Below are 19933 nucleotides of genomic sequence, written 5' to 3' on the forward strand. Positions count from 1 at the left end.
GCTCATCTTCACTCCTGACTTCTCCACCTCCTCCCCTGAGCAGCGCAGGGGGACAGGGAGCAGGGATTGCAGTCAGTTCATCACATGTTGTCTCTGCCACTCCTCCTCCTCACACTCTTCTTCTGCTCCAGTGTGGGGTCCCTCCCATGGGGCCACAGGTCCTGCCAGCAAGCCTGCTCCAGCATGGGCTCCTCTCCGTGGGGCCACAGCTGCTGCCAGGAGTGTGCACAAGCACAGGCTCTCCATGGGGTCACAGCTTCCTTCAGGCACATCCCCCTGCTCCAGCATGGGGTCCTCCACAGGCTGCAGGTGGATCTCTGCTCCACCATGGACCTCCATGGGCTGCAGGGGGACAGCCTGCCTCACCATGGTCTTCCCCACAGGCTGCAGGGGAATCTCTGCCTTGGTGCCTGGAGCACCCCCTCCTCCTCCTTCACTGACCTTGGTGTCTGCAGGGCTGTTTCACACTCACATTTTCTCTGTCACAGCTTCTGCGCAGCATTTTTTAGCCCTTCTTAAATATGTCATCACAGAGGTGCTACCAGCATTGCTGATGGGCTCAGCTTTGACCAGCAGCGGATCTGTCTTGGAGCTGGCTGGGACTGGCTGTGCCCAACATGGGGGCAACTCCTGGTGTCTTCTCACAGAAGCCACCCCTGCAGCCCCTGCCTCCACCCCCAGCTAACAAAACTTTGCCACTTAATACAACAGCGATCGGCTGCAGGGCAGAGAGGGGGGGTTTGAAAAATAGGGAAAGGGAGCCACAGAGAGAGAGGCAGAGGGAAAAAAATATAGCAATGGGCTACAGGACAGAGAACCAGACAGCCTGCTTGCAGCCAGAGAGAGAAGTATGTGAAACAACTCTGCAGACACCAAGGTCAGTGAAGAAGGAGGGGGAGGAGGTGCTCCAGGCACTGGAGCAGAGCCCCCAGCACAGCCCCACCTGCCGTAGTGCGGCTCTGGGCAGCCCCCGCCACGTCCCCGCCGCCTGCCTCTGGCTCCAGGCAGCCCCTCCGCCCAGCACCAGGCAGCCCTCGCTGCTGGCTCCGACACGGCATGGCACCCCCATGCCTCCGACACAGACCCCACCGGCACCACCACCCTACTCAGGGCTTTCCCCGACACCCACCGGTCAATCGTGCAGCCCTGCTCACCTTCTCCGTCAGTGCAGCCGCAGCCACAGCCCGGCAACACTCAGCAACCGCTCCGCTCTTCCCTTGGCTCGCACCAGCCCCTCCACCAGCAGCCACCCCTTTACAGGGAGGGGCCGTCACCATCAGCCTCACTGCCTGCACCGGGGACTCCAGCCCCGGCCCACAGCTGGAGCCCAGCACAAACAGGGGGCCATCACCCAACGCCCACAGCGCATCACCTCCTCCCCTGGGCTCCATCGCAGCCCGGTGCAAAGGAAGAGCAAACGCAGCCAGAAGAGCAAAGGAGACAGCGAGCGTTTATTCAGTCATGCATGTACCAAGTCCTGGGAGCGAGTCTGCTCCAGGGCTCAGGGCCCCCAGCGCTCCCCCTGCCCCTGGGACACCTCAGCAGTCGTTTCCGGAGCTGCGCTTGTCAGTCCAGTGGGCAACGGATAGTCGGTCGGTCGGCTCCTGGAGCGATGGGCTGCTGGGCAGAGGCGGAGGCTGCCAAAAATGAGAAGCAGGGCGCAGGACACTAGAAGAGAGGAGAAAAGTGGCAGCCAGCTGGACAGCGGGGGTGTAGCGAGAAAGCATGAGGCAGGGAACGCGACACAGATGGAGAAAGGAGCAGCAGGGAGAGAGGAAGAGAGGCAGCAGAAAGAGGGAGAGGGAGCAGGACAGAGACCAACAAAGAAGGACGGGGAGCGGGATGGAGATGCAGAAAAAAACTAGGATGGACAGCACAACAGAAAGGGAGGAAAAAAGAACAGGGGCAGGGAGCCGGCCCGAGAGAGATGGAGAAAGACAAAAAAAGCAACAAAGAACAGGGCAGAGAGGGAAGAATGAAACAACAGGGACAGTGAGCCGGGACAGCAAAGGATGGAGAGAAGGGGTGGCGGGGGGAACAACACAAAACAAACCACATAATTCTTCCTTCTGCCTTGTAGTTAAGAAATAGGGACAGGGAGCCAGAAAAAAAAAAGAGAGCTGGAGAGCAAAAAGAATAGCAATGCATACAGAAAGAAGAGGGGCAGAATTCTAAAATAGGGTAATCGGGGAGCCAGAGACAGTGAGATGGAGAAAGGACAAAAGCAACGGGCTACAGGGCGGAGAGGGAAGAATTAATGAATAGGGACAGAGAGCCGGCGAGAGAGACGGAGAAAGGCAAAAGATCACACAGGCTATGGGGCAGAGAGGGAGGAATTAAAAAACCAGGGACAGGGAGCCAGACAGAGACATGGAGAAAGAAAGGAAAAAAAGCAGCGATGGGCTCCAAGATGGATGGGGAGGAAATAAAAAAATAGCAGCAGGGAGCCAGACAAAGAGAGATGGAAAAAGACAAACAAATAGCCTGGGGCTACACGACAGAGAATGTGGAATTAAAACATAGAGAGAGGGAGCCGGACAGAGAGACAGACCAGGGGAAAAATCCAGAGAGGCTATGGGGGGCAGAGGGAGGAATTAAAAACTGAGGACAGGGAGGTGAACAGAGAGAGACGAAGATCGCAGGGAGTAGCGGTGGGTGCAGGAAGAAGAGGTAGGAATTAATAAATGGGGGCAGTGAGATGAACAGAGAGGGACGGAGAAAGGCACAAATAGCAGCAGGGTACAGGGCAGAGACGAAGAATTAAAAAATGGGGGCAGTGAGACGGACATAGAGAGATGGAAAAGAAAAAAGCCATGGGCTACGTGGCGGAGAGGGAGGAATTAAAAAACAGGGATGGGAAGCAAGAAGGAGCAAGATGGAGAACGGGGGGAGGGGACACCCGAGGGGCAACGGGACAGGGAGGGAGGAATTAAAAGTGAGGGATGGGGAGCTGGGAAAGGAGAGGCAGAGAAAGAAACAGAATCGCAACGTGCTACAGGGCCAAGAAGGGAGAAACTGAGGGACAGGGAGCTGGACAGGGAGAGCCAGAGAAAGAAAAAATACCAACAGGCTACAGAACAGAGAGGGAGGAATGAAAAAATAAGGATCTGGAGCTGGGCAGAGAGAGAAGGAGACATGAGAAATAGCCAGGGGCAACAGGGTAGAGAGAGGGGAGGAAGGAAAAAACGGGGATCCAGAGCCGGACAGAGAGACAGCAAAAGAAAATTATAGCGATGGGCTACAGGGAGGAGAGGGAGGAATGAAAAGATAGGGACGAGAAGCCAGACACCGAGCGATGCATATAGAAAGTATGGCAACAGCTAGAGAGCAGAGAGGGAGGAATTAAAACATAGGGACAGGGAGCCAGAGAGGGGGAGGGAGACAGATAAAGACGGGGGAAAACCAGAAAGCCAGGCTACAGGGAAGAGAAGGAGGAATTAAAAAATTGGGATCCAGAGCTGGACAGAGAGACGGAGAAAAAAGTAAAATCGCCATGGACTAAAGGGCCCAGAAGGAAGAAGATGAAAAAACTGGGAGCGGGAGATGGCCAGAGAGAGACAGAGAAAGCAAAAACCGTGATGGGCTCCAAGACAGAGAGGGAGGAATTTCAAAAAGGAAGGGGCCGGGAGCTGTACAGAGAGAGACGGAGAAAGGGAAGAGAGCGACGGGCCGCAGGGCAGTGAGGGAAGAATTAAAAAGTAGGGACAGGGAGCTGGGCTGAGAGCGATGGACAAAGGAAAAAAAAAACCTGTGACAGGCTACAGGGCAGAGAGGGAGCGATTAAAGACTCGGGACAGGAAGCAGGACAGAGAATGGAAAAATAGCAACAGGCCGCAGGGCAGAGAGGGAGGAATTAAAAAATGGGGACAGGGAGCCGGACAGCGAGAGATGAAGAAAGACAAATAATAGCATTGGGCTACAGGGCCGAGAGGGAGAAACTGAAAAATAGGGACAAAGAGCCAGAAAAAGGAGAGACAAAGAAAGAACAAATTGCAATAGGCCACAGGACAAAGAAGGAGGAATTAAAAAAACTGGGACTGGGAGCAATCCACAGAGGGACACTGGGGAAAAAAAATTTAACGCATACAGGGCAGAGAGGAAGGAATTAAAAAAAATAAGTAAAGACAGGGAGAGGGAGCCAGGCAGAGAGCGACGGAGAAAGGGGGGGAGGGGGAAACTGCGATAGGCTAGAGAACAGAGAGGGAGCAACTAAAGGCTCAGGACAGGGAACGGGACAGAGAACAGAAAAATAGCAACGGGCAGCAGGGCAGAGATGGAGGAATTAAAAAAAAAATAGGTAAAGACACAGACAGGGAGCCAGACGGAGAGAGACAGAAAGAAAAAACAGCGATGGGCTACAAGACAGGTAGGGAGGAATTAAAAATTCCTGGCAAGGAGCCAGACAGGGAGAGACAGCGAAAGAAATGAAATCGCAACGTGGCACAGGACCGAGAAGGACGAAATTGAAAAACAAGGCCTGGGAACTGGAAAGAGAGAGCCAGAGAAAGAAAAAACTACCAATGGGCTCTAGGGCAGAGAGGAAGGAATGAAAAAACAGGGCTGGGAAGCCAGAGAGAGAGAAAGAGAGAAATAAGAGGGGCAAAGCAACAGGCCACAGGGTACAGAGGGAGGAAGTAAAAGCAAGGGGCCGCGAACTGGACAAAGAGAGGCGGAGAAAGAGACCTTCAGAAGTGACGGGATACAGGGCAGAGAGAGAGGAATTTAAAAAAATCCGGCTCTTGAGCTGGACCAAGAGAGATGGAGAAAATAAAAAATGGTGACGGGTAACAGGGCAGAGAGGGAGGAATTAAAAACCAACGACAGGGAGCTGGACAGAGAGACTGAGAAGGGAAAATGTCCCGACAGGCTTCCAGAGAGAGGGGGAGGAATTAAAAATTAGAGACAGGGAGTCGGACAGAGAGAGATGGAGAAAGGGAAAAAAACTGCAGGAGGCTACCAGGTAAAGAAGGAGAGTTTAAAAATCGGGACAGTGAGACGGACAGAGAGGGAGGGACATAGGAAAGAAGCGATGGGCGACGTGGCAGAGAGGGTGGAATGAAGAAAGAGGGACAGGGAGCTAGACAAACCGAGACGGGGAAAGAAAAATATAGCGATGGTCTAGGGGCAGAGAGGGAAGACTTAGAAAAAACAGGGACAGGGAGCAAGACAGTGAGATGGAGAAAGGAAAAAATAGCAACAGGCAACAGGACAGAGAGGGAGTTCAAAATGAGGGGCAGGGAGCAGGATAAAGGGAGACGGAGAAAGAAAGAGACTCGTGATGTGCTACAGAGCCGAGAAGGAAGACCTTGAACAGGGACAGGGAGCTGGGCAGAGAGAGCCAGAGACAGCAAAAATACCAATGGGCTACAGGACAAAGAGGGAGGAATGTGAAAATAGTGGCCAGGAGCCGGACAGAGAGAGACGGAGAAGGATAAAATAGCCACAGGCTACAGGGCTGAGACAGGGAGGACCTAAAAGATGGGGACAGGGAGCTGCTCAGAGCGACATGGAGAAAGGAGGTACAGGGGAGCAAAAAAAAAAAATTGCAGCAGCGTGGGGAAGAGAGGGGTACAGGGGAGGGGCAGGGAGGGACCAGGATGCAGAAGAGGGGAGACAGGGCCCCGAGGGCCCGGGACTCACCGCAGCTCTCACTGCTCTTGGCGCTGCTGGGAGAATTTGCCAGTTCAGACGCTTCTTTCTCCTTCTCTCCTCCCCTCCTCTTCTGTAACTCCGGTCGCTTGGCTGTCCTCCACCTAAGAGAATACGCGGGCGTCTTACGAAATGAGGCTTCCTGGACATGTAGCCTCACTCACTCACGCACTACGCGGCCGTACCGCGCCGTTGGTGATACATACAGACCCTGTGGTGCACGCTGGCGGTCTGACCTGCCGAGAACTACAAAGGGGGATCCTTCCTCACCCGGAGAGACAGGCTCTCTCTTGCCTGTAGCGGGAGGCAGCTCCTGGCCAGATGGCCTTTGATTTCTTCTTCTTTACCTTTAATCTGGCCTCTCCAGCTTCAGCTGCGGCAGCACCCGTCCACAGGCAGTAAGTGCTCCAGCCATCCCTTTTTGCCCCCATGCTGCGAGGAGAGTGAGGCCAGGCAGAGACAACCCACTCAAGCCTGAGGTGGGTGCAGTAAACGGTATCCCCAGGGGAGAAACAGACAACTGCATCCTCAGCACGGCCTCTGGGAGAGGGAAAGAAGAAGCAGTGACCATTATTACCATAGCACGCCCCTGGCCGGAGCCCCTCTTTCTGCAGGGGCTTCTGGAGATGCATCGAGGGGCAGCTTGCTGCCTTCACGACAGGGCTTGGGGGCAGCCTGGGGCTACGGGACAGGCTTCAGGGGAGGCGCTGGAGCTGGGGGCAGCTGCGTGGGGCGAGCGGGGCCGGGGGAGGCTCAGGGGGAGCTCTGGAGAGTTGGGGAGGTGCCCGGTGTCTGTGCCTGGGGGTGCCCGCCTCCTTCCCCTCTTCCCTCCTGTCAGCTCCCGGGTAACTCCCTGGGGCTGCCCTGTCCCGGCTCGCCTCCAGCACACCGGGAGCCTGCCGCAGCGGGCAGTTTGAAGCTTCCCCTCCCGCCGCCAGCGGGCAGAAGACACCCCTGCACCCACCACAGCGGCTCGCTCACCTCACCGGCGGCCCTGTCCCTCACCCGACGCCGGGACCGAAGCCCAGCGCGCCGCCATGCTGCTCCCGGGAACCGCGCATGCGCCGGCTGCCGACGGCGCGCCGGAGGGGCCAGACCCGGCGCGCGAACGCCGGGCTGCAGTACCGCGCTGCGGCCACCGGGCGGCAGCAGCAGCGAGCGCCCAGCGGGCGGCGCTCGCCCCGGGGCGGCACCGGCGCTGCAGTGCCGCGCTTTGCGCGCTGAGCGCCCGCAGAAACCGCGGACGTGGGGCGGAAGCGGCGTTTCCTTACCGGGAGGCAGCAACGAGCGCGGCGGCATCACCTCGCAGGCACTGCAGCATCGCATTGCCGTTACCGGCAGATGTTAGTGTGGAGCACGGGGCCGCCACCGCGCATGCGCGGCTCCCGAGCTGCAGTACTCAATTTTGGTCACCAGGAGGCAGCAGCGAGGGCGGCAATGTGCGCCACTGCGCATGCGCGGCTCCAGAGCTGCAGTACCCAATTTTGGTCGCCCGGCGGCAGCAGCGAGCGCTGCAAAGCGTGCCAACGCGCATGTGCGGCTCCCCAGCTGCAGTACCCAATTTTAATCACCGGGCGGCAGCAGCGAGTACGGCAGAGCGCGCCATTGCGCATGCGCGGGTCCCCAGCTGCAGTACCCCCTTTTGGTCGCCGGGAGGCGGCAGCGAGCGCTGGAAAGCGCGCCATTGCGCATGTGCTGCTCCCGAGCTGCAGTACCAAAATTTGGTCGCCTGGTGGCAGCAGCGAGCGCTGCAAAGCGCGCCACCGCGCATGCGCGGCTCCCGGGCTGCAGTACCGCCCGTCGCCGCCGGGCGGCAGCACGCGCTCACCTTTCCCGTCCCCAGCATCGGCCGGGTGAGACACGAGCGGTGCCTCAGCCCAGCGTGCGCCGTCCGGAGACCACAACTGCTCACTGGGGCTGCAGGGCTTACATTTCTCTGCCCTTTTCCCCCTCGCAGCCCAGGCTGTAACATTCATTGCCTCTTGTACCAAAAAGCGTCCCAGGGGCTCAAGCATTTCGGTCCTTGGCGTCCGACTGCTTTAAAAGTCGGGTGGTTGTTTCCGTTCGTGCCTCCCACCCCATTACCCCAGAGTCAGCCCCAGGGATTGCTGTATCGGTCTGCGTGTGGCATCAGGGGTGTGGGAGCGACAGCAGCGAGCCAACAGATGCTGGTGAGAGAGTTAAAAAAAATAAGGCAACACAGATGACATCCTGAAGGCAGGAGAGAAGAGACTGAAAGCTGCTCTGTGTGACAGGGGCAGCTATGTTCAGCAGGAAACAGCGCATTGGAGCAGCAAGTGGCTGATATGCACAAGTGATACGCTGGTGATCCTTGGGCTTTGTTGTGTTGTTCGCACCTTTCCTCACCTCTGTGCTATCAGTACTCTGCTCTCCTAATCCTGCATACACACAAGGCTTCCTGCGCAGGCCTTGTCACTTAGATAAGAGACACTGCACAATGTTACTTGTCACCCTGCCCTCCACCATGCAAAGTAATTAGACATGAAGCAGGGAAAGCAAAGAGGCATATTGGTATATTAGGTGTCCTTAGCAGATGACCGTAGAGCTCTGGAGGTTCCATCTTTGCTCTGTACAGGAGCGTAGCTCTGCACTCCTTGCTGCTCCTGCCCGCAAGCATCACAGTTGCACTTTGCTGCCTGCAATGCACAATACTTGGCAGGCTGGATGGGCTGTTCTGCCAATGCATCAGGTGAGCAGCTCAGCTCTTTTGGCTGCCTAATTCACCTCCTTAAAACAAACACTTCAACACTCGCTTTCTTTAATTCAGACCCCTCTAAATATCTCCTGGCCTGCAAGCCATTTTCAGCTAGCAACACACCTGAAATACAGTGCAGGCAAAAACTGAGCTGTCATCTTGCTTTGATGTCAAATGTCTTTTGTAACTTGAACTCCTGATTGATTTGGCATCAAGAGTGCAAGGCAAGAAATATGCCTCTACTGGAACAAGCAAGACACTTGCCAAATAGCTGTACACAGCAATACATGGCTGCCTGTGACCGACACCTTTTCTATTAAAACCAGAGCACGGTTCCCTTGTGAAGAGCCATTGGCAGTGCAAAACGTACCTCAGCTTTCCCTGCACTGGGTCCCCAAAGAACAGCGTCTTAGTCTGACTGCAGCGTGCAGCAGCCTGTTGTCATCTCAGCCCCTTGCCCTTGAGAAAGCGGCTGCCTGTAGCAGCGGCAGAACCACTGCTGCCCAAGGGGAAAGGAATGATTTCGTGTAAAGCTCTCCAGGCTGCCTGCGCTCTGTGCAGAGTCAATGACCTCAACACAGGGCCAAGCTAACAACCCGAGAAGGAATCAGAGGATTTAGCAGTTTCTGCAACAACCATACTTCCCAGCCTAGCTAGACAGAGTAAGAGGTGAGAGAAAGGGGCCTGCTGGGTCCCTCGAGAGGCAGAATTGCTTTAGATTGTGCCATGGCGGTTTCGCTCATTGTCTTTGGCAGAGTTACTTCCCAGAGGCTGGGAGACAGGTATGCTTGCACAGCCTGAGTACTGCTGCTTACAGAGCAAAAGGCACTATAAAGCAGCAGTGAACAAGAAGGATGGCCTATCAAGATGGTAGGAATAACATGGAGAGCCTAAAGCATTAGCCAGGCAGGGCTTGCAACTAACCTTGTGTCATGGCTTAATCCCAGCAGGCAACGAAGCACCGCACAACCTCTCCACTCACTCCCCCGCCAGTGGGATGGGGGACAGCATCAGAACGGCAAAAGTGAGAAATAAAAACATAAAAACAGTTTAATAATTTAAAAGAAATAATAACAACAACAATAATAAATTCTAAGGAAAAGAAGAAAAAAAAAGAGAAAAAGAAAACCCAAGAAAGAAAAGTGATACAAATGAAAACAATTGCTCACCACCACCTGACCAATGCCCAGCCAGTCCTCGAGCAGCACCCCCCCACCAACGTCCCCCCCACTTCTATTGCTGAGCATGACATCACACGGTCTGGAATATCCCTTTGGGCAGCTGGGGTCAGCTGTCCCAGCTGTGTCCCCTCCCAGCTCCTTGTGCCCCCCAGCCTGCTCGCTGTCGGGGCAGGGCGAGGAGCTGCACAGCCCCTGACGCCGTGCAAGTGCTGCTCAGCAATAGCTAACACATCCCTGTGTTACCAACACTGTTTTCAGCACAAATGAAAAACATAGGAGGAGGGAGAGTGGGGTGGGAGTGGGGTGCAGGGAAGGGGGGGGGTGTTGGAGTTTGGGTGGGAGGCAATGGGCAGGTTGGGGGTGCAGGCAGAACCCCAGGGGTCCGGAGGCAGACGGGTTGTGGGGCAGCAGTGCAGAATATGGGGTGATGGGGGGGAGCGGTGGCACAAGATGGGAGGGCAAGGGATCCCTGTTGCATGTCATAGCGAAAACTCGCAGGGGGGCAAACCCTTGCAGGAGGGGAACAGACACCGGGGGGGCAGGGGGGAGATGGACACGGGGCGGGGGGAGGGAGGGGAAGAGACAGCCACCAGGGCGGGGGGGTGTACGTGTGGGTAGAAAGGTGCATGGGGGAACATGCATGGGGATGACCTACACCAGGGGGTCCACCTGGGATAATCCACAGCAGATAACTCACCTGGGATGACCCGCAACAGATAATCCACACCAGGATGACGCCCAGCAATGCTCCTCAAACTGCTGGTGTTTCACCCCAAATTTTCCCCAAATTGGGGGGTTTTTTGCTTTTCCATAATATAAAAGTAGGGCTTTTTTGCTTTTCCAAAATATTCAATTTAGGCTGTTTTTTGGCACTTTTCCACAACATAGAAATTGGTGATTTTTGCTTTTGGTTTTGTGCCTGAAAATGGGGGGTGGTTTTTTTTTGCTTTCTGGCTGCACAAATCCAGGCAGATTTGGCTTTCTTGGGAGTCCCAAATTGTTTTTTTTTATCCTGCAGACCTAGAATGAGGGCTTTGGGGGTGTTTTTGTGCTGTGGCAGCAGCTCCCGCTCCGTGTGTGCAGCCCACAGGGGAAAGTCCCCATTTGGGTGAATCGGCCCCAGATCTGGATGGGAAAAGGGGGAAAAAGAGAAGGGGGGAGGGCCAACTTTTGAAAGTGCTTTTATATCATCAATAGAGAGATATTTAGAGGGGGGAGTCAAGTTGTTAAATCCTTCCTATAAATAAAATTCAGGAAGATTTTTAAAATTTTAAAAACCTTATATATTATGGACATTTACACTGATGTATATATTATACATATATACATATTTAGGGAATATATATGTTTTATATATATTATTGTCGTGGTTTAACCCCAGTCAGCAGCTAAGCACCGTGCAGCCGCTCCCTCACTCCCCCCCTACTCCCAGTGGGATGGGGAGGAGAATCGGGAAAGAAGGTAAAACTCATGCGTTGAGATAAGAACGGTTTAATAACTAAAGTAAAATATAATCTAACAATAGTAATAATGAAACATAATAATAATAGTAATGAAAAGGAATATAACAAAAAAAAGAATGAGGGGGGAAGGAAAAAAAACCCAGTGATGCACAATGCAATTGCTCACCACCTGCTGACCGATGCCAGAGCCGCGATCCGCGTCTCCCGGCCAACTCCCCCCAGTTTATATACTGGGCATGATGTTCCATGGTATGGAATATCCCTTGGGCTAGTTCAGGTCAGCTGTCCTGGCTGTGCTCCCTCCCAGCTTCTTGCACACCTGCTTGCTGGCAGAGCATGGGAAACTGAAAAGTCCTTGGCTTAAGATAAGCGCTACTCAGCAACAACTAAAACATCAGAGTGTTATCAACATCATTCTCACACTAAATCCAAAACACAGCACTGTACCAGCTACTAAGAAGAAAATTAACTCTATCCCAGCCGAAACCAGGACACTTATTATTTCCACTTACATCTATTTAGACATATACATATTTAAAGTTTCATTTATGATAGAAAAACTAGTGAGATAAAAGATCCCTCATATGGCTTTACTTTTGGGGGGCGGGGAGCAAATCCCCAGTGCTGCAATACATAAGGCTACCAAAAAGGACTGGCAGATTTGCTAATGCTTTTGGCTGTACTGAAGCACGCAGAGGAACATGTTTTTATGATATCTCAACTGTTACAACTGAGAACCCAAAGACCAGCGATGCCATCAACTCTAGGAAGATGTGCTGTGCTTGGGTCTTTGGAAGGAAGTAGACTTTTTTCTTTTTTTTTTTTTTTTTTTTTAAGAGAGTGAAATGTCTTGTGGCTAACAACTTCTACTGCCAAGTACATCATCTTGGATGATCCACTCTGATAGGAAGTCCATAAAATGAAACTTCTTTGAATGAGAAAGATTTCCATTTTGGAAAATCTCTTTCCAACTGAAGTCAAAATTACACACTGTAGGTTAAAGAAAAAGGACATTATCAAAGCAATAACTCACCAAAACCACCTCAGGACTCACTGTCACTAGTTACAAGGCTGCTAATGCTTCTTGGGAAAGCCTGGAAAACATGTGGAAGCGATGCCGATTTGTCCATTGTCTCTTCTTTGACCTTGATTGCTTTTAGTACAGATGCTAGTATCTCAGTAAGGTTTTCGAGTACTACTATAAAATATCTTAAAAACTTATTTACTGAAAAAGCATAAAGCTTTTATGAAAACAAAGTCTGTTTCTTCTGAACATCTTAACTCTTATGAACAGTTTCTTTCCTCTTTTATTACAAAATTATTTTCACAGTATCATTTAATAGTAAGCGCATAGAAACAGAAGATTATGCTTTCAGGAACAGAGAATAAATGGAGGGAAGTAAGCTTTGCATAGGCGTAACATGCTCCAGAACAGACCTTATTTTTAGTATTTGTGTTAAAATATTCCATATTAAAAAATATAGAAGGACAGCTGCCACATTCTTAATGTTAACTTTAAAGTCCATACTACAAGTACCTTAGCAAAAATGCAGACACACACCATAGACGTACCTTGTACTTGCAGACCACTATGGATTCTTTCCATCTGTCTTGTACTTTCACAGCAGAAGAAAGGGCGACTACAGTGAAGTGGTGGGAGTTGACATCCAGCTGAGAGGGGAAAAAACCTTTAGCATAAAGCTGGGTAGGAATCTAAAGCTTCATTTTTTTGCGAAGGTTTGTGAAGACAGTACAACTGAGCGGAGGAAAACATATTCTGCATCATCTTTGGTACAGTTGTTGATACAGGCCACTGGAGCTTTTGCATTTTTTGGACAATCGTGCCTTTTTTTTTACTCATTGGCAGCTTTAGTTTCTCTAGAACTCACTTTCCCAGATATATGCAGATGACAGAGACAGATATCTACATGCAGTTTCTCAAGCCTAAGTATAGTCAAGATTTCTTCACCCTATGTGTCCCAAGTTGAACATTTTTATTAAAGAGCACAGCAACACATCTGTCCTTGTAAACTGCCTCGTTGCAAAAAAGGAATGATTTTTTTCCAGGCCGTTTCTCCAAACAGTCAAGATCTTTTAAAACTGCAGTTGTGCCACCAAACCTGCTTAGGGTCCCTCCCAGCTTTTGACTGTCCTTAGGTTTAAGGGGCACACGCTCTAGTCCACCTTCCAACAGCAAAAATACATAACAGTCTCAGACCCAGAGCACAACCCTACAGATGTCCACACACACCTTGCTGTTCTGATGAGGAGCCACTGCGCCTCCCTGCTAGCACAGCTGCACAGCAAGATTAGTTTCACCTACACCGTGAGTTACTGAAATCAGTGAATATAGCTTCTGAAGCTTTAAACTGAAAATTGTATCTTGACACTTCGCCAGAGTAGAAATGATCCGTAACTAGAACTCTACAAAAATGCAGTAATACAAATTGCAAATCCACTGCAGCAACAGCTTCAGAAACATTTAGACCAGGAACAAGGAAGAAAAATAAGCCAGCTTCATCTCATGCACAGGAAAGCAGCAGACAGAGAAAAAGGTCAGCATTCAGAGCCCTTAGAAAAAACAGGCATTCTCCTTCCACTCCTAAACCCATGTTAGGTTTAAATATTGCAGCGCTACTATGGCAATACTGAGAGTAGGGAACAACAGCCCTGCCACTGGAGATGCTATTAACTGATGCTATTTACATAGCAGGACACATAGACAGAGGGACATGTTTTTCCACACACAACCCCAAATTTCCTGCAAATTTATGTTTACCAAAAACAGCCATTTGGAACATACTGCCAAACAACATTTGGCAATAAAATTTTGATGTGTTTGACACACAAATTTTTGTTAATTTGCTATTTGCTTCCTGTTGTTGCTCCTTCAGAAATTCTACTTGTAGCCAAGTTCTTCACTACTGGTTCAAGCACCTACCTTCCTTGTATTACCAGCACATTTACACAGGCAAGTAACTTAATTGCTCTTCTAAAACTATCCCAATGAAAATTACAGCTGTGAAAGAGAAGTAAAGGAGAGGTCAGGCAGCAAAAGAGCTCTGCACGCTGGCACCAGTCAACACTGCACTCTTTAAAAACCAACCAAACAAACAACAACAAAACCAAACCACGACCTTGTATCTTTTTTTCTTTTGGAGCTTATCCCTGTCTCAGCATATTGTCTTGTCAGAGCATGAAGTGCAGATGATCTGTATCCTGATGACATTTGCATGTGATGAATACATGTTCAGAAGTAGTCCAGATCTGCGAGACTGGTGTCATTTTTATGGTTTTAATAATCATAACTCAATTTTATTGACTTACGCATTTGTGAGGAAACTAATTAACTTTTAAACATAGCCTCTGCTTGGGGAAAAAAATGTGTTAGAGAGTGAAAAAAAATTATGACTCAGAGCTCCCAACCATGAGGGAGTGGTGGGGCAAGTAATGAAAGTGAAGACCAACAGCAGCAACATTAAGTGAAATTTGGCTTTAATTCTGATCATGTACTTAAGCGACTCTCCAAGTCTATATGTCGATCCTATGAATGACTAGTCCTTTTTTGGAAGGACAAACTTTTTTACTTAAAAGTCCTAGATTGAAGACTCCACTGAACAGAATGGGGATTGAGCCACAGGACAACACGCCATCAACACTCTAATGACAAAAAAAAAAAAAATCAAATAAGAAACAAGTTTAAATATCAGTTTCCATCATGTTTCATTCATTACATTTCTACTGGCATCTAGGTGCTCAAAAATTAACTATAATGACACCACATATTACTAAAAATTTATACATAAAAAAATAAAAGGCTATTTCCAACTTGCCCATAAAATCAGTATGAACAAACAGAAGAGAAACACTGGACCCTAAAGAAGGTAACAAGCAACTCTTAATTTATTGTAGATGAAAGTTCATTCTTTTATCTGAAACAAAAACATTCCTAACTACCAACGGACCAATTCAGGAACAGGGCATGTTTTCATGCTTGTTTTCAACAAGCAATTTTTCATCAGCTTTTCTGCACTGGCAGCAAATTTGCCTTTTCTGTGGGTTTAATGTGGAATATCTGTAGTGCTCTTGAACTAGCAAATGTTTCTCCCTGCTCCCCCAGCCCCATACATGCTAATATTCCAACAAGTGGAATAAACCATGCAGGATTTTCTTCACATGATGCAGAAAGTGACACTGGGAAAAGAGGAGGCAAAAACCAAACCTGTTTATCCCACCCAGCCCATGGTGAAAAGACAGGGGAGCGTTCTGCCAGGGGGCTGTGTGGGGCCAGGCCGTGCACCCCAGGAGCTCCGACCAGCCGGTTTCTCTCCCCTTTGCCAGGTACCAAGGACACGACGATGTCTCGTGCTGCCACCTGGCCCGTACCCCCCAGGAGAGCCAGGGGACCCCCACCTCACTTCTACCCTCGGGAGAGACCCTCCGCGCAGAGAGGCGTGTGGCATGGATTTAGTCCCCGAGGGAAGAGGCCGGGCTCCCCGCCGGCAGAAGGACGACTCGCCTCCCTGCTGCCCGGAGCTCCTTGCTGGGGACAGCCCTGCCGGCGCCCGGCCGCTCTTCAGCCGTGCTGGGAGCGCAGCCCAGCCGATGGATGCTCCAGGGAACAGACACTCCAGCTAACTGCAGCTCCTGCTCATTACAGCTGCAGGTAATTTTGGCTCTGGCTAATGCATGCTCCAGACAGTGGACACCCCGTCTTGTTCCAGCTCCTGCTTGCTACAGCTCTGGCTAACTGAAGGTTCAGCTCTGCACTGAAGTTCCCATTGATTTCAGCTCTTTCTCCTTCCAAGCACCAGCTATTCGCAACAGTCTGGGCTTTTGATAAGGTCGCAAATCAATCGCTGTCAAAACTTGAGTATTAGGATTAAACATCATAGCTGTACATTGTATAAATATTAATTAGTTTGTATTATTAAATAGTTAATAACTATTTTAAGCAGCGTACAAAGAAGAGCTGGACTCGAAGAGGGCATGTGGAGCCTGAAAAGCACCTTTCCTCCCAGAGACCATCTCAGACATTGAGTTTGGCCTGGTGCATGCCAGCCTCCCAAACTTCGGGGTCCAACGCGACCAGACCCCCACCTCCGGGGAGGGTCCATGCAGCCTGCCCATCCCCTGCTTTCCCCCACAGCCCCCAGTGCCCTCCCACCCACCTGCAAAACCAGCCAAACTGGCTTCTGCTTTTGGCCCCCAAACCAGCTCACTTAGTGCCCATTTCTGAGCCCCAAAACCCAGCTGCTGAGCCTGTTCTCAAGTCCCAAAAATGCAGGACTGGACCTCTGTTTCTGAGCCCAAAGCCACACAACTCAGTCTGTTTCTGAGCCCCGAAATCAGGCACATGAGCCTGTTTTCAAGCCCCAGGAACAGAACACTTGGTCTCTGTTTCTGGCCCCTAAAACAGCTGACCCTGTCTGCTCTCTGACCCCCTTTGCAGTCCCCATGTGAGATGCTAAGGGGTGGGGGGAGCGTAGCCAGCCCACAGCCCTGCACCCCCAGGGCCCCACGTGCCATTTTGGGGAGTGCCTGGGGACTGCAGAGGGCCCGGCCCCACATCTCTGGGGCAGCACCAGCACAGGCAGGGCGTCGCTTTATTATTGCCATTTCAGGCTTTATTTTGCCGGCATCATCAGCACCGCAACCCAACCCCCCCAGGCCACAGGACCCCCGCGGGGAGCCGTGCTCAGCCACCCTCCCTCCAAGCCAAGTGCAGCCCGGTCCCCCTCCAAGAACCCCCAGCAGCAGCAGCCAGGGCCCTTCCCCACCCATGCGGGTACCGGGGACCCCCCTGCCACCGCAGGAGCCCCCCAGGCGCTGCTGTGTGACCCACGCTGAGAGTGGCAGAGGCTGCCCGGCCCCCGCGAGGAGCAGCTGGGGCCGGGATGAGGCTGCCCCTGCTCCCCCCGGCCGGACACGGGCTCGGCCCCAAAACCCCCCAACGACCCCGGGGCAGCGTTCGTCCCAGGGCCGCTTCCGCACCCACCAGCCTCGGGAGGGCAGAGCCCGGACCCGCCCGGGAAGGCTCCGGCCAGGGGATCCCACATCCGTGACCTGCCGTGCCTCACCTGCCCCAGCACGGCTCCCGCTACCGCACAGCCCAGAGCGGAACGAAATGCAGCAGCCGGACCAGCCGCCGCCACTGCCGCTCTTCTGGGCCCCCACAGGCGCCCTGCCCCACCCTGCCCGGTCCTGGCCCCGCCCCACCCATATTTCATACAGTGATGGGGAGCAGGATGGAGGACTAGAAAGACAAAAGTAAGATAAGGGAGAAGACTGAGGAGCAGAGAAAGAAAAATAGAAAGAAAAGGTCAGAAAGGTAGAAGAATCAAGAAAAAAAGGGACGAGAAGCCCTGTAGAGAGATGGAGCAAGAAAACGTTGGGTTGGTGAGCAGGACAGAGGGATAGAGCGATGGGGTGAAAAAGGAAAGGAAGAAGAAAGGCGGGACAAGGATGGGGACAGGACACACAGACAGAGAGAAAAAAAGGACAGGGAATGGGACAAAGGGATTGAGAAATGAAGAAAGAGTCAGACCCGTACAAAGAGACCAAGAAGGAAAAATAAAAAAAAACAGCAATGGGCTAGAGGACAGAGACAGAGGAAGAGAAAAGCTCCTGTGCACAGCCAGTAAGTGCTCTGCCTGTCCCTTTTCGCCCCCACACTACGAGGAGAGCAAGGCCAGGCACAGTTAATCCACGCAAGCCTGAGATGGGTGCAGTCAACGGCATCCCCAGGGGAGAAACAGACAACTGCATCCTCAGCACAGCCCCTGGGAGAGAGAAAGAAGCAGCAGCAACCGTTATTACCGTAGCTCGCCCCTGGCCGAATCCCCTCCTTCCACAGGGGCTTCTAGAGACGCCGCTCTTTTCCCGCATCGCTGCGAGTAGCACCCGCGTTAAGAGAGAATCGAGGGCATTCGAGGGGCAGCTTGCCGCCTTCACGACAGGGCTTGGGGGCAGCCTGGGGATACGGGACAGGCTTCAGGGGAGGCGCTGGAGCTGGGGGCAGCTGCGTAGGGCGAGCGGGGCTGAGGGAGGCTCGGGGGAGCTCTGGTGAGTTGGGGAGGCGCCCGGCGCCTGCGCCTCGGGGGTGTCCGTATCAGCTCTCGGGTAACTCCCTGGGGCTGCTCTCACCCAACTGCCCTCCAGCACACCGGGAGCCTGCCGCAGCGGGCAGCTTGAAGCTTCCCGTCCCGCCACCCCCGGGCGGGCAGGAGACACCCCCGCACCCGCCGAAGGGGCTCACTCACCTCACCGGTGGCCCCGGCCCTCACCCGCTGCCGGGTCCCTCTCCCGGCGCGCCGCCATGCTGCTCCACGGCACCGCGCATGCGCCGGCTGCCGACGGCGCGCCGGAGGGGCCAGACCCGGCGCGCGAACGCCGGGCTGCAGTACCGCGCTGCGGCCACGAGCGCCCGGCGGGCGGCGCTTGCCCGGGGGCGGCACCGGCGCTGCGGCGCCGCGCTTTGCGCGCCGAGCGCCCGTCGACACCGCGCACGTGGGGCGGCGGCGGCGGCGGCGTTTCCTTACCGGGAGGCAGCAACGAGCGCGGCGGCATCACCTCGCAGGCACTGCAGCATCGCATTGCCGTTACCGACGGACGGCAACGTGGAGCACGGGGGCGCCTCCACGCATCCGCGCCGCCCACCTGCAGTACCGCATTTCGTTCGGCAGCAGCGAGCGCGGCGGCGCGCGCCACCGCGCATGGGCGGTGTGCCAGCTGTAGTACCACGATTCGGACGCCGGGCGGCGCGCCACCGCGCATGCGCTCGCGAGGCGCGGCCGCAGCGGTCTGTGGGGAACGAGCGCACCGGGAAGCCCGCAGAAAAACACACGAAACCGGCAACGCAAACGCACCTCGTGCCGCGCCGCGGGGGCCGCGGCGGTAGCGAGGACTGCGCCACGCCGGAGGCGCCCGAGAGCAACGCGGCTGCCCGGCAGCCAAGTCCGCAAAAACTACACCTCCCGGCATGCCCCGGGGAACCAACATGGCCGACCGGGAGTCTCGTGTCCCAGGACTACAGCTCCAGGCCCGCCGCGAGCGGCAGCCTTCCCTGCTCTCTGACCCTGCGGGGACGCCGTTGCCCACCGCTGCCCACGCACCCGGAAGCCCCGCCGGCCCCCCAGGGCAGCGCCGCGCTCGGGGCCCCTACGCTCCCCCCGGGACACCTCGGCAGTCTTTCCTGGAGCCGCGCTCGTCGGTCGGGCAGGGAGTGGTCAGTCGGTCGGTCGGCTCCTGGAGCGATGGGCTGCAGGCCCCCTTTCTGGGGCACAGAAAGGCAAAGGAGGGCCCTGGGGCAAACCGAAAGGAAAAAAGCTGATGGTGAGACCACCAAAAAGCACCCAGAAAACGGTGGGAGGGGAGAACGCTAAACGGAGAACCTTGTTGCCCACTGCAGGATAAACACAGGGCCCTGAGGCTCACCGGAAGGCACATGGAGGGCTCGGGGGCAACCCAAAATGTGAATTGAGGGTTCTGGGGCACACTAGAATGCAAACAGGGGCCACAGGGTGCCTCAAAGTGTCCTCAAAATCTGAGGACATCAGAAAGCAAACCGGGGGATCCGATGGTGCACCTAGATGAAAAAGATGGTTTCTGCAGGGCAAGTGCAAGGCCTTGGGGTGTACGGAAGGGCAAGTGGAAGACCGTAAGGCATGCATCTGTACGGCTTTATGACCAGTCTGCTTGGGAATAAGTCACCGTGTAAGACTCTGTGTGTGCGTCTGTCTTTCCCTTCCACCTTGTTGGGATTGTTCCCACCACTATCCTCACCTTCATTATTGAACTTCTCTTGCAAGGATGGCATGTAAGCTGAGACTTTTTAGTAACCGACTTTAATTTACTTGCCTTGCCAGATGTGCAGTGGCTGCTGGGGGAGGGGGGGGGGGGGGAGTCTGAAAAAGTCCTGGGCA

The 19933-nt window shown here is 53.4% G+C and overlaps 2 long non-coding RNA genes across 3 annotated transcripts; both read right to left on the reverse strand.

Moving 5' to 3' along the window:
- Nucleotides 1-1430: 1430 nt before the first annotated feature.
- On the reverse strand, nucleotides 1431-18296 carry LOC127022283 (uncharacterized). The gene is made up of 4 exons (XR_007767327.1): nucleotides 18272-18296; nucleotides 5856-6189; nucleotides 5641-5753; nucleotides 1431-1668 (listed from the first exon to the last, which is right to left on the reverse strand). It is a non-coding gene; the product is annotated as an uncharacterized LOC127022283 (long non-coding RNA).
- Nucleotides 10953-13350, reverse strand: LOC127022284 (uncharacterized). 2 transcript variants are annotated; one of them, XR_007767329.1, is made up of 3 exons: nucleotides 12582-13350; nucleotides 12043-12103; nucleotides 10953-11335 (listed from the first exon to the last, which is right to left on the reverse strand). It is a non-coding gene; the product is annotated as an uncharacterized LOC127022284 (long non-coding RNA). The 2 variants fall into 2 exon arrangements; XR_007767328.1 differs by having other exon boundaries at nucleotides 10953-11353.
- Nucleotides 18297-19933: the final 1637 nt, after the last annotated feature.

The sequence above is a fragment of the Gymnogyps californianus genome, chromosome 15 (genome assembly GCF_018139145.2).
Source record: "Gymnogyps californianus isolate 813 chromosome 15, ASM1813914v2, whole genome shotgun sequence".
Classification (NCBI taxonomy): Eukaryota; Metazoa; Chordata; class Aves; order Accipitriformes; family Cathartidae; genus Gymnogyps; species Gymnogyps californianus.